Here is a 14,339-nt window from a genome sequence, read left to right on the forward strand (position 1 = left end):
TCAGATTACAAGTGTGAGCCTCTGCACCCAGCCTAAGATATGATAATTCTTATAAGTGAGTAACACAGTGCTACACATAAACCTACTTGGTAAAAATGAGTTATCATTAAGGGCCCTTACAGTCATGTTCTTCTCTTTTGTTCTCAGCTGGTAAAGTTAAGCCTTTCCACCCTCTGGTTGCATAGAAAGGACAATTTTATGCCTTGGTTGTGGAGACCGTATATAGCCTGTCTTCCACAAGTGTTCCTGTCTCTTGAGATAGTAGCCTGAGCTAGCCCCAGGATGTTAATTATTTGTATGTACTAACATCTGTTATGTGCCAGGCTCTGTGTTAGACACTGAATATTAAAAACTGAGTCTTTAATTAGTGTATGTTATAGATATTTTCACTATGCTTATGTTTTTGAAATTACTGTATTCCTCAAGTTCTGTATGCTTTTGTTGGTTGAGTTTGCTCATAACATTTAGTAAGACCTAGTCCTTACTTCCTCCAGCCCTATTCAGTTGCAGGTACAATTGCCACACCTTTCAGGTTTAGCCAATGCTGACTTAGGTGGGTGAGTGGGGCCTGCAATCATTATGGCTACCATAGGCACAGTGTTCAGCATTCCCATCAAGCTGCCACCTTCTTCTGGCCTCAGCTGTAAATCAGAACTTCTGCTTTGTTTTCACATTTAGCATTTTCAGTCTCCTAATAGGACTGGAAGCCCACCTTGATCTCACTGTGGGATCTTGTTACACATATTGTCCCCACTATTTTCTTACCTTCTTTTTGAGCTCTTTTCCTGCAGAAAAGAGGGTACAAAATGAAAACAAAACAAAAAAACCCCGGCCAGGCATGGTGGCTCATGACTGTAATCCCAACCCTTTGGGAGGCTGAGTCAGGTGGATTTTTTGAGCTCTGGAATTCAAGGCTAGCCTGGACAACATGGCAAAAACTGTTTCTTTACAAAACAAAGTACAAAAATTAGCCATGTGTGGTGGTAACACCTGTAATCTCATCCTCTGGAGAGGCTGAGGCGGGAGGGTTGCTTGAGCCCAGGAGGTCGAGGTTGCAGCCAGTTGTGTTTGCTGCAGTGAGCTGTGTTTGCTCCACTTCACTTTTGCCTGGGTGGGTGACAGAGGGAGACCCTATCTCAAACAAATAAAAAAAACGAAGATTGCCTCTATGTTGTCTCAAGTTACCATTTTTTTCTTTCTTTCTTTTGTCTTCGAAAGAACAGGGTGTGTTTCCTGTTTATCTCTTTATTCTTGAACCTGCTGTAGCCAGGTTTCTGTACCTCATCTTGTCTCCTAAAACTGCTCTGTGCAGGTGGGCAAATTTGTAAACTACCATGCCCAATTATTCTTTGTAGTTTTTAGTTTACTCGTATGTGGAATTTAACACTACTGCTTGTTATCTTCAATTTTTTTTTGAATTACTTTTAAAATTCTCTTCTTTACATCAACCCCCCCTCTTTTCTTCCCATCCATTTTTTAAGTGTTGGTGATACCAGTACAGTGCCCCTAGCCTTTCTCTCCTTGTTGTACATCTTTCCAGATGACCTCACTTGTTTTTGGTGGAAAACTTGATCATCAATCATTTCAGTACTGACAATTCCCAAATCATCATCTCTCTTTCAGACTTTGCCCTTGCACTTCATAGTCCTTTGAACAGTAAACATCTTTGCCTATGCTCTCTTTATGCACCTCAAAGTTAGCTTGATGTGCTAAGTTTATGATCTTTTCCCCCAGGCATAATGCTTGCCCTCAATGAAAGGCAAATATTATGTCTGGGGAAAAAGATAATGTCCAGGCAGATAAGCCTAGAATTTTGAGCTCTTTCCTCTCATTTTCACATCTAATCAATTATTCATTCATTTATTTGCTAAATACTGTGCTGTCATTTTGTGCCCATTATTGTGACAAAATTCTTTAGATTTAATATTGCTGATATCTTTTATATTTGTACATTATTGCTACAATGTTTGTTTTCTTTCTCATGTTGTAACCTCTTAAACCCATCTCCCCTTCTTAACCCATCTCTCCGCCATACTGAAATAAAAGTGATTTTCCAAAATTCAGGTCAGATTTTTTTTTTTTTAATGGTTTAAAACCCTTTAGTTTCCTAGTTGCCCATAGTAAAATCCAAACTTCTTAGTATGGCACATAAACCACTCTGTAGGCTATGTTGTCTCCACTATTCTTTCTTCGTAGGCATTTCTGAAAACCTGTTCACTACCATTGTTCAGCTAATAACAATTATCTGAATGTGTCATGCTGGTTCTATACTTTTTTTTTTTTTTAGTTTATTTTACTTTAAGTTCTGGTGTACATGTGCAGATCTTGCAGGATTGTTGCATAGGTGCACACATGCCATGGTGGTGTGCTGTCTCCATCCCCCCATCACCTACATCAGGCATTTCTCCCAATGTTATCCCTCCCTAACCTCCTCATTTCCCACTGTTCCTCCTCTACCCTCCCACCCCTTAACAGACCCCATGTATGATGTTCCCCTCCCTCTGCCCATGTGTTCTCATTGTTCAACACCCACCTATGAGTGAGAGCATGCGGTGTTTGGTTTTCTGTTCTTGTCAGTTTACTGAAGATGATGGTTTCCAGCTTCATCCATGTCCCTACAAAGGGCATGAACTCATCCTTTTATGGCTGCATAGTATTCCACAGTACATATATGCCACATTTTCTTTTTCCAGTCTGTCATTGAAGGGCATTTGGGTTGGTTCTAGGTCTTTGCTGTTGTAAACAGTGCAACAGTGAACATACATGTGCATGTGTCTTTAACATAGAATGATTTATAATTCTTTGGGTATATTCCCAGTAATGGGATTGCTGGGTCAAATAGATTTTCTATTTCTAGATCCTTGAGGAATTGCCACACCATCTTCCACAATGGTTGAACTAATTTACACTCCCACCAACAGTGTAAAAGTGTTCCTATTTCTCCACATTCTCTCCAGCATCTGGTGTCTCCAGATATTTTAATGATCGCTATGGTAACTGACATGATTTGCATTTCTCCAATAACCAGTGATGATGAGAATTTTTTCATGTTTGTTGGCCTCATAAATGTCCTCTTTTTAAAAAGTGTCTGTTCATATCTTTTGCCCACTTTTGAATGAGTTTTTTTTTTGTTTTCTTGTAAATGTGCTTTAGTTCTTTTTAGATTCTGGATATTAGCTATTTTTCTGATGGGTAGATTGCAAAAATTTTTTCTTTTTCTGTTGGTCGCCAGTTCACTCTGATGATTGTTTCTTTTGCTGTGCAGAACCTCTTAAGTTTAATTAGATCCTGTTTGTCCATTTTGGCTTTTGTTGCCATTGGTTTTGTTGCCATTGGTGTTTTAGTCATGAAGTCCTTGCTGATGCCTATGTTCTGAATGGTTTTGCCTAGGTTTTCCTCTAGTGTTTTTATGGTGTTAGGTCTTATGTTTAAGTCTTCAATCCATCTGGAGTTAATTATAGTGTAAGGTGACAGGTAAGGATCCAGTTTCAGCTTTCTGCACATGGCTAGCCAGTTTTCCCAACATCATTTATTAAACAGGGAATCCTTTCCCCATTGCTTGTTTTTGTCGGTTTTGTCAAAGATCAGATGGTTGTAGATGTGTGGCATTACTTCCAAGGCCTCTGTTCTGTTCCACTGGTCTATATCTCTGTTTGGGTACCAGTACCATGCTATTTTGATTACTGTAGCCTTGTAGTATAGTTTCAAGTCATGTAGTGTGATACCTTCAGCTTTGTTCTTTTTGCTTCGGAATGTCTTGGCTATGTGGGCTCTCTTTTGGTTTCATATGAAATTTAAAGTGGTTTTTTCCAGTTCTGTGAAGAAGGTCAGTGGTAGCTTGATGGGGATAGTGTTGAATCTATAAATTATTTTGGGCCATATGGCCATTTTCACAATACTGATTCTTCCAAACCAGGAGCTTGGGATGTTTTTCCATCTGTTTATTTCCTTGAGCAGTAGTTTGTAGTTCTTCACATTTTTTGTTTTATTCTTAGGGATTTTATTCTCTTTGTAGCAATTGTGAATGGGAGTTCACTCACAATTTGGTTGTTAGTCTGTTATTGGTGTATAGGAATGCTTCTGATTTCTGCACATTGGTTTTGTATCCTGAGACTGTGGAAGTTGCTTGTCAGCTTAAGAATATTTTGGGCTGAGGCAATGTGGTCTTTAAATATACAAACATGTCATCTGCAAATAGAGATAATTTGACTTCCTCTTTTCCTAATCGAATACCCTTTATTTCTTTTTCTTGCCTGATTTCTCTGGCTAGAACTTTCAATACCATATTCCATAGGAATGTTTAGAGACAACATCCTTGTCTAGTGCCAGTTTTCAAAGGGAATGCTTCCAGTTTTTGCCCATTCAGTATGATATTGGCTGTGGGTTTGTCATAAATAGCTTTTATGATTTTGAGATACGTTCCATCAATACCTAGTTAATTGAGTTTTTAGCATAAAGGGCTATTGAATTTTTTGTCCGTGCCCTTCTCTGCATCTATTGAGATGATCATGTGGTTTTTGTCTTTGATTCTGTTTATGTGATGGATTACATTTATAGATTTGTGTATGTTGAACCAGCCTTGCATCCTACTTGATTGTGGTGAATAAGCTTTTTGATATGCTGTTGCAGTCAGTTTGCCAGTATTTTATTGAAGATTTTTGCATTGATGTTCATTATGGATAGTGGCCTTAAGTTTTCTTTTTTAGCTGTGTCTCTGCCAGGTTTTTGTATTAGGATGATGTTGGTCTCATAAAATGAGTTAGGGAGGAGTCCCTCTTTTTGTATTGTTTGAAATGGTTTCAGAGGGAATGGGACCAGATCCTCTTTATGTCTAGTAGAGGTTGTAAACTCATCTGGACCTGGCCTTTTTTTTTATTTGTAGGCTATTAATTACTGCCTCAACTTCAGACCTTGTAATTTTGTTTAGGGATTCAACTTCTTCCTGGTTTAGTCTTGGGGGGTGTAAGTGTCCAGAAGTTCCCCTTTATTGTTTTTTATTGCATCTATTTGAGTCTTCTCTCTTTTTCTTTTTTATTAGTCTGGCTAGTAGTCTGTTTTGTTAATTTTTTTCAAAAAACTAGCTCCCAGATTTATTGATTTTTTTTTTTAAAGGTTTTTTTGTGTCTCTGTCTCCTTCAGTTCTGCTCTGATCTTAGTTATTTCTTGTCTTCCACTAGCTTTTGGCTTTTTTTGATCTTGCTCCTCTAGCTCTTTAAATTTTGATGATAGGGTGTCAATTTTAGATCTTTCCTCACTTTTTATGTGGGCATTTATTGCTGTAAATTTTCCTCTAAGCACAGCTTTAAATGTGTCCCATAGATTGTGGTACATTGTTTATTTTTTCTCATTGGTTTCAAAGAACATCTTTATTTCTGCCTTTATTTCATTGTTTATTCAGTCATCATTCAGGAGCAAGTTATTCAGTTTGCATGTAGTTGTGCAGTTTTCTGCAAGTTTCTTAATCGTGAGTTCTAATTTGATTTCACTGTGGCATGAGAGACAGTTTATTATGATTTCTTTTGCATTTGCTGAGGAGTGATTTACTTCCAATTATGTGGTAGATTTTAGAGTGATGTGGTGCTGAGAAGCATGTATATTCTGTGAATTTGGGGTGGAGATTTCTGTAGATATCTATTAGGTCTGCTTGGTCCAGATCTGAGTTCAAGTCATGTATGTCATGTGGATTTTCTCTCTCGTTGATCTGTCTAATATAGGCAGTGGAATGTTAAAGTCTCCCACTGTTATTGTGTGTGAATCTAAGTCTCTTTGTTGGTCATTAAGAATTTGCTTTATGTATCTGGATGCTACTGTATTAGGTGTATATATATTTAGGATAGTTAGCTCTTCTTGTTGCATTGATTGTTTTACCATTATATAATCCTCTTCTTTGTGTCTTTTGATCTTTGTTGGTTTAAAGTTTGTTTTATCAGAGACTAGGATTGCAATGCCTGCTTTTTTTTTTTTTTTTTTTTTTGGCTCTCTATTTGCTTGGCAAATCTTCTATCTCTTTATTTTGAGTCTATGAGTGTCTTTGCACATGAGATGGAGCTCCTTTATACAGCACACTGATGGATCTTTACTCTTTATCCAGTTTGCCAGTCTGTGGCTTTTGATTGGGGCATTTAGGTGAATTTGATTTTGCCATTTTGTTACTGGCTGGTTGTTTTGCTCGTTAGTTGACACAGTTTCTTCATTGTGTCTTTGGTCTTTTCATTTGGTACATTTAGGCAATGGCTGGTGCTTGCTGTTGCTTTCCATGTTTAGTGTTTCCTTCAGAAGCTCTTGTAAGGCAGGTGTGGTGGTAATAAAATCTCTCAGCAATTGCTTGTCTGTAAAGGATTTTATTTCTCCTTCACTTATGAAGGTTAGTTTGGCTGTATATAAAATTCTGAGTTGGAAGTTCTTTTCTTTAAGGATGTTGAATATTGGCCCCCACTCTCTTCCGGCTTGTAGGGTTTCTGCCGAGAGATCTCCTGTGAGTCTCATGGGCTTCCCTTTGTGGGTAACCTGACCTTTCTCTCTGGTGGCCCTTAGCATTTTTTCCTCCATTTCAACCCTGGTGAATCATATGATTATGTGCCTTGGGGTTGCTCTTCTTGAGGAATATCTTTGTGGTGTTCTCTGTTTTTCCTGTATTTGAATGTTGGCCTGCCTTGCTAGGTTGATGAAGTTCTCCTGGATAATATCCTGAAGAGCGTTTTCCAGCTTGGATTCATTCTCCTTACTCCATTCAGGTAGACTGTTCAAGCGTAGATTAGGGTTTTTCTTTACATAATCCCATATTTCTTGGAGGCGTGGTTCATTTCTTTTCACTCTTTTCTCTAATCTTGCCTTCTTTTTTTATTTCCTTGAGTTGATCTTCAATCTCTGATATTCTGCCTGATCAATTCAGCTATTGAAACTTGTATATGGTTCGTGAAGTTCTCATGCTGTGTTTTTTAGCTCCATCAGGTCTTTATATTCTTCTGCCAGCTGGTTATTCTAGTTAGCATTTTGTCTAACCTTTTCCCAAGGTTTTTAGTTTCTTTGCTTTGAGTTAGAACATGTTCCTTTGGCTCAGAGAAGTTTGTTATTACCCACCTTCTGAAGCCTGCTTCTGACAGTTCATCAGACTCATTCTCCATCCTGTTTTGTTCCCTTGCAGGTTAGGTGTTGTGATCTTTTTGAGGAGGAGAGGTGTTCTGGTCCTTGATAATTTCATCCTTTTTGTACTGGTTTCTTCCTATGTTTGTGGATTTATCTACCTTTAATCTTTGCAGTTGGTGATTTCAGATGAGGTCTCTGAGTGGATGTTCTTTCTGTTGATGTTGAAGCTATTTCTTTGTGTTCTTTAGTTTTCTGTCTAACAGCCAGGCCCCTCTGCTGTAGGACTGCTGAAGGTGCACTCCATACCTTGCTTGCCTGGGAATCACCCATGGGGTCTGCAGAACAGCAAGGATTGCTACCTGATCTTTCTTTTTGTAGCTTCATCCTAGAAGGGTAACTGCTAACTGTCAGACAGAGGTCTTATGTATGAGGCATCTTTTTGGTTATACAGGGGTCAGGGAGCCACTTGAGGAGGCAGTCTGTCCCTTGTCTACTTGCAGAGATGCTGCTGGGCTTTCACAGACTCAGTCCAGCTCCTGTGTAAGCTTTTTCTGGCTTTTGTTTACGTAGGTAGGTTTAGACCCACCTCAGCAATGGCAGACACTGTTCTCCCCACTGAGCTCCATTGTCCTGGGTTGAGCTCAAACTGGTGCAATGGCTGCAGAACTCTCAAATGAGAGGGCTTCAGTTTGCTGGTTTTTGTCGGGGTGGGAACCACCCAGCTGTATCACCTGTCTCCCTGCTTTCAGCTTTCCCTCTCTTTGTGGAGTGGGTAGCTCTGTCCCGGAGGCGCTCTCAGTGCTAGTCAAGATGTCCACCCAGATCTGTGCTGACAACCCACGGCGCTGGCTGTAGCTGCCGCTTAGATCTGTGCTGTTAACTTGTGGTGCTTTTCAGCCTGGCGGGGATCTCCTGGTCTGTGGGTTTTAGAGGCCATGGGAGAAGTTCAGTATCTGAACGGGAGTGCAGGGAAGGGGTAGGGGGGAAGTTCCCAATTTTCCGGTCAGTTGCACTTCCCGGGGAAGGCAGCACCCCACCCTGCCTTGATCTGCCCTTTTTGTGCTACACCTACTGTCCAACCAGTCTCATTGAAATCAGCCTGGTACCTCGGTTGGAAATGCAAAGATCACTTGCCCTCTGTGTGTGTCTCTCTCTCTCTTTCTCTCTCTCTCTTCTCGGAACTGCACTCTGGAGCTGTTTCTATTTGGCCATCTTGGTGGAATCTGGGTTCTATACTTTCCTTTATGCTCTCAGGGTATATTGTTTTTTACATTCAGTGTCTTCATTTCTATTTACTGTTTATCTTTTGAGGCTTAGCTCAAGCATTGCCTCCTCTACGAAACCATTTCTGTTATCCCTGAGATACAGACAGCTGGAATTACTGGGACCCGCTACCACACCCAGCTAATTTTTGTCCTTTTTTAGTAGAAATGGGGTTTCACTATGTTGGCCAGGCTTGTCTGGAACTCCTGACCTCAAGTGATCACCTGTCTCAGCTACCTAAAGTGCTGGGATTACAGGTGTGAGCCACCGTGCCCAGCCAGAGTTTACTTTTTTAAATGGAAATATATGTATGCTCTTGAACATAATGAGTAAACAGCGTAATTAACCCCTAGGGTTATTTACCACTCAGCTTTTAATAGTTTCAGTTTTAACTGTCACACTTCCTTCTTTGAGAGGTGTTTTGGTATTTAATGGAGTGTTTCAGATTTTCTTACTTTGTGATTCCTTTATTTTTTCTGTACTTACTAGTTGTGGTTCTTCTATAAAGATTTTCTGTCAATCTTTTGATTGCTTTGAAGTACAAGAAGAGCAGCATACATGCTTAATTCCTTTATCAATTCATTGAATAAGTTGTCAGCAGTAAGGCTCATTTTTACTATTTATAGCATTAGAAGCAGTTTGAAGTCTTAATTTTTTAAGGGAAACTTTAATAAATGAGGTATAACTCACATACAGTAAAATGCATACATCTTAAATGATTTAGTCTTGGTGAATTTTATACCATCCAGATCACGTTGCCAACTTCTCAGTCAACACCTTTTCAGTTAGCCACCCCCTGCAGTTAATCTCTATCCCAGGGATTTTCAACATATGAACTCCAGATTGGCAGAATCAACATCACCTGGACACTTGTTAAAAAACATACTCCTAAGGCCTTACCTTAGATACATTGGTTCAGAAACTCTGGGAGTGGAGTTCAGAGATCATGTTTTAATGAAGTCTTCTGGGTGATTCTGATACACACAAGCACTGTGGAACCACTGCTTTTTCCTAACACATATTATCATAATTAATCAGTTCATGACCTTACACTCACATAAATGGATAACTGAACATTTCTCACATTCCATTCTGTTTCCCCCAGATGCAGTGGACTTTTTCTTTTGTTCCTGGATTAGAAGTCTTGCTGCTCCTTCCCCAGTAGTTTAAGGCTTTGGCTTCAGAGGACAGGAGGAGGCAGGAAAGTTAGAGGCCTTATGTTTGTCCCAGTACAGCCTTTGATCACCTCCTGCATGCGTGTGCCATTAAGAGGGAGCTTTCCCATATTTTTCTCTTGAACACCAGGTTGAGGCCCATGTGGAAGAGCTTGCTGTTGTGCTAGTCCACATTTGGCTTTTAAGCCAAAATTAAAATGTTAGCTTATTCTCCTTATTGTGGTCATTTCTGTCTCTTACGCTCAGCCAAAAGAGAAACCATAAATGTCCCATCTCTCCTTGGAGGGGCTTGTCTCCCTTTGGAATTTGGTCAACTTGGTTGCCTTATAATACCAGCTTTCTGAATGGGCTTATGAAAGGTTATGATTTTGAAGATTATCTGACTCTTCCAGGTTTTTAGGTAAGAGTAATATTAATTGCAGCTTTTTACATTGAAAATGGAAATCTGACCTTCCTATAAATGGAACCACACCATTTATACTCTCAAATCTCTGGAGTCTGTTTATAGGATTCTTCATATAAATGGAAACACACCAGTTTGCTCTCAAGTTTCTGGGTCCTGTTTAAAGGATCCTATTAGTTTTATCTGTATTGTTACATATAGTAATGATTAGGTCTTCATTAGCATGTTGTATTCTATTATGTAAAAACTACCACTAATATCTTTCAATGAAACTATCATTCTAATGTATGTAGTTCTTTATAAAATGTTTAATGTTTAGATATTTACTGATTGTCATGTACTGAGCAAGGTTGGGGTTGAGTAATGTGTTCTGGTGAAACAAACCCAATATGTGCCATTAGTGAATTTATGGCCTAGTAGTCTTCCATCCATGTTAATGTTACTCCTGTTACTCTTCTCCCTGATGCTGGAGCTCCTACAGCCCTGTCCTTTCTGCCCATTGAATTTAATTTAGGGAACTTTGCTCAAGCAGATCTTATATAGAATGAAATGTTAAATGTTTGCTTGCAGTGATTTGACCCAGTGTTTGTAAAATGCTGTACTTAGTTGTTATACCTCTCTACTATTTTAAAAGGCAGTATATGGCTTAGAATTCATGTAGTTTGGCATGTGTCATCTTTTTCTAGCCCTCTGCACATTAATAACATTTGCATGCCCTACAGGTATTTGAGTTTGTGTTCCTGTGCCAACTGGTAAAATTTGGAGGGACAAATTTTTATGGTTTGGCCAGGGGAACTACTGGTTTCTCTTTATTTCTTAGTATTTTTGTTTTTTAAATTGAAATTTCAGGAAGTAATATACATTGGATCTGTATAATAACCTTATTTAATGTTGTTAAACCACAAATTCCTTTTAAGCCTAACTTTTACAAGTTACTTCGAACTCCATTTAAGTGAGCAAAAATGAAGTTGTAGCTGGAGAACAGAAAGGTCAAATTGATATAATAATGAGGCTTTGTGTTGAGCATGGCATGTCCTCTAAAGTCTTGAAGAATCTGGAAGTAAATGCACTGTTTTAAACCTTTACTTTGGCTAAAGTTGTCAATTTTGCTTATTTAGTTGCTATCATCAAGGCTTTGAATCAACTTATGCCACAGATGACAGCCAGGAAATGTGAAAGGGGATAGGAAAGAGGTAATTGAGTAACTTAAGGTTAAAAAAAATCACTTTAAATTCTGACCTAGTTATCTGAATGTGAAAGCAGATTTCAGAAGAAACTGCTTATACATGTATAGTCAATAGTATTGTTGTTCAGTTAATTGCTCTTGTACTTAGTAGTGAATTTATGTCTGTTTAAATCCCTAAAATGCAGACCATTTATACCTTGTAAAAAATTATTTGAAAAACCAAAGAAAGAAAAGTGAGTGGGTGGTTCCTTAGATGATGAGGTAACGGATATGAAAGGAATTTGAAAAGTAACAGCTCTTACTGTTCTGCAAAATGTCTGTAATTAATATCTAGGCCCTTTGCAGTCTTTATGCTTCTTCTCTGACACTAGCTATTCAGTCTCTTCCTTCATTCTTGTCCCTTGCTGTCAGTAAGCTTCTCAGAATACAGGCATGCATTGCTTAATGAACGGGATCTGTTCTGAGAAATGCCTCCTTAGGCCATTGTCATTCTCCGAACAGCATAGAGTATACTTAGACCCAGATGGTATAGCCTACTACACAACTATATAGTATACTCTCTTGCTCATAGGCTGCAAACCTATACAGCATGTTACTTTACTGAATACTACAGGCACTTGTGATTCGATGGTACAGAATTGTTTACCTAAATGTAAAAAAGTTACAATAAAGATAGTATATAAAAAAGAAAAAATGGTATACTTGTATAAGGCACTTGAATGGAGTTTGCAGAACTGAAAGTTGCTCTGGGTGAGTCAGTGAGTGAGTGGTGAGTGAATGTGAAGGCCTAAGACATCATGGCACACTAGTGTAGACTTTATAAACACTGTACACACAGGATATACTAAATATGTAAAAAATAAAGTAATTGCATTACAGTGTTACAATGGCTATCATGTCACTATTTTGTAGGACTTTTTTAGCTCCATTGTAATTTCATGGGATCATTGTTGTAAATGTAGTCTATCATTGACTGTAACATCATTATGTGGCTCATTGACTGTATTTCATTCCTTTGTCATGAAGGCGGTTTTCATTGGCCCTGGAATCAGGTAAACTTGAACCTGAATTCTTTTTGACAGTGTATGAATTTGTGGCTTTAGACAAGTGTATTAGCCTCACTGAATCTTGGTTTTAGCTGCTTAATATGGGATGAAATCTACTACCTTATAATGTTATGAAGATTGAACAATAGGATGAAGTGGTAAGCATGGTACCTGTCATGTAAGTGCTTAATAATATTTGCTTCTGCTTCTCCCTTATCCAGTTGTAGATTCCTTTTAAAAGCAAGAAACCTGATTTATAGTTTTTAAAAAAGGCATTTATTAGTAGTTTTCTTTTTTTTTTTTTTGATGTGGAATATTGCTCTTTTGCCCAGGCTGGAGTGCAATGGTGTGATGTCGGCTCACTGCAACCTCTGCCTCCCATGTTCAAGCGATTCTTGTGCCTCAGCCTCCTGAGTAGCTGGGATTACAGGTGTGTACCACCAAGCCTGGCTAATTTTTGTATTTTTAGTAGAGATGGGGTTTCAGCATATTGGCCATGCTGGTCTCGAACTCCTGACCTCAGGGGATCTGTCTGTCTCGGCCTCCCAGAGTGTTGGGATTACAGGTGTGAGACACCATGCCTGGCCTGAAAAAAATCTTTAAATTATGAAATACCAATACTATAAATATGCTATATTTTTTAAAAAATCATTTTTCTAGAAACTGAAAAGACTCAGACATTTCCAAGTACTGTATCAAATATTAGTCTTAGTTCACCATTAAATTAAAGCTCACAGATGGCATTAAAGTGTCTCATAGAAAATTATATCATTAGATGATATGGCAATATGTTTTTTCAAATGGTTAATGAATGCATTTCTTAGAAACCTAACAGATTACAAATTAGGTAAAGGGCATGAAAGTCAGCATGGCTACCAAAATGAGGCAGACTTACAATGTTTATTTTACTTCAAAAGTATAAGCAAATGTAAGGGAAAGTTTCATGAACATTTGAAGACAGTAGGTAGCTAATCAAATGAAGTGATAATATTCATAATGTAAACTTTACAGTGGAGCTGTCAGACTAGTTTATCTTAAGACCAAAGTTCAAGATGATTGATATCATTTGTGTTGAAATTATTTGTACATTTGGAAATCAATAAATATTCTTCATAGAGAATAGCACATTCAGGTTCTAACATTATTCCTTTCCTCCACAAAGTGGTACAGCCACAAACACTAGTAACAGTTTATCTGTTTTTTGAGCTCATCTTGTACCTCTAAGTTATTAAGACTTAGGATGCTCTTGGGAGATAACATGTATTACCCTCATCTTAGGCAAGAAAATAGAGGTATAGAGAAGGGAAAGGATAGAATTTTCTTTCCATGGTCTACTTGTGACAGGCAGGGAAATGTTAAAGCCTTTCTGACTCACGGGCTGTTTTAATCTTTAACATGTGTCAGTTATTTATTTGCAAAATGACCCTAATATGTCATGTCACTACCATTTTTTTTATGTTTATACTGAAAGTGGTTGTGGGTATGGGAGTATGTTTTGTAGAAAAGACCATTATCAAAAATGAAGAAGACCATTGTGTGGCATGGATATTGCCACGGTCCCTTGTTCTGCTCCTGGCAAACATTGCTGCTTGATCATGTGACTACTTCAGAAGCTAGATTTGACCTCAGAATCCTTTTTTTAAAAAATTTTTAATGTTAATTAATTTTATTAAATTTTTATTTATTTATTTATTTATTTATTTATTTTGTGGTGGAGTCTTGCTCTGTCGCCCAGGCTGGAGTGCAGTGGCACGATGAGGTCTCACTATGTTGCTCAGTCTGATCTTCAGCTCCTGAGGTCCAGTGATCCTCTCACCTCAGGTTCCCAAAGTGCTGGGATTACAGGTGTGAGCCACTTTGCCCGGCCTCAGAATCCTTTTCAACATACTGCTTAAGGGAGCTATTACCAGTCAATCACAGGTTCACAAAACAAAGTTCTTTTTTAGTCTTTTCTTATCTATATTACTTAAGTAATGTGCATTAAGACATTATGAATTTACCTATAAGTTGAGGATCTATTAAATTTGTAGTCCTGTAGCTAGCCTCAAAGTACTGTGTATAGGACTCAGTTTATGTTTTTGGCAGGTTTACATTCCTGTGGGTCAAATAGACAGGCACATAATTAGAAGACAGACTCTGCTATTTTATTGCTGTGAAGAGAATAGGAAATGATGTAAGAT

The 14,339-nt window shown here is 38.3% G+C and overlaps 1 pseudogene across 1 annotated transcript in view; it reads left to right on the forward strand.

Moving 5' to 3' along the window:
• Nucleotides 1-14,339, forward strand: part of LOC103793660 (serine-rich coiled-coil domain-containing protein 2) — a 123,927-nt pseudogene that overhangs the window by 90,881 nt on the left and 18,707 nt on the right. The window contains exon 5 of the transcript XR_013524835.1: nucleotides 12,492-12,589. The product of XR_013524835.1 is annotated as a serine-rich coiled-coil domain-containing protein 2 (transcript). The remainder of the gene's footprint in view (nucleotides 1-12,491; nucleotides 12,590-14,339) is intronic.

This window comes from Callithrix jacchus, chromosome 12 (assembly GCF_049354715.1).
Source record: "Callithrix jacchus isolate 240 chromosome 12, calJac240_pri, whole genome shotgun sequence".
Classification (NCBI taxonomy): domain Eukaryota; kingdom Metazoa; phylum Chordata; class Mammalia; order Primates; family Cebidae; genus Callithrix; species Callithrix jacchus.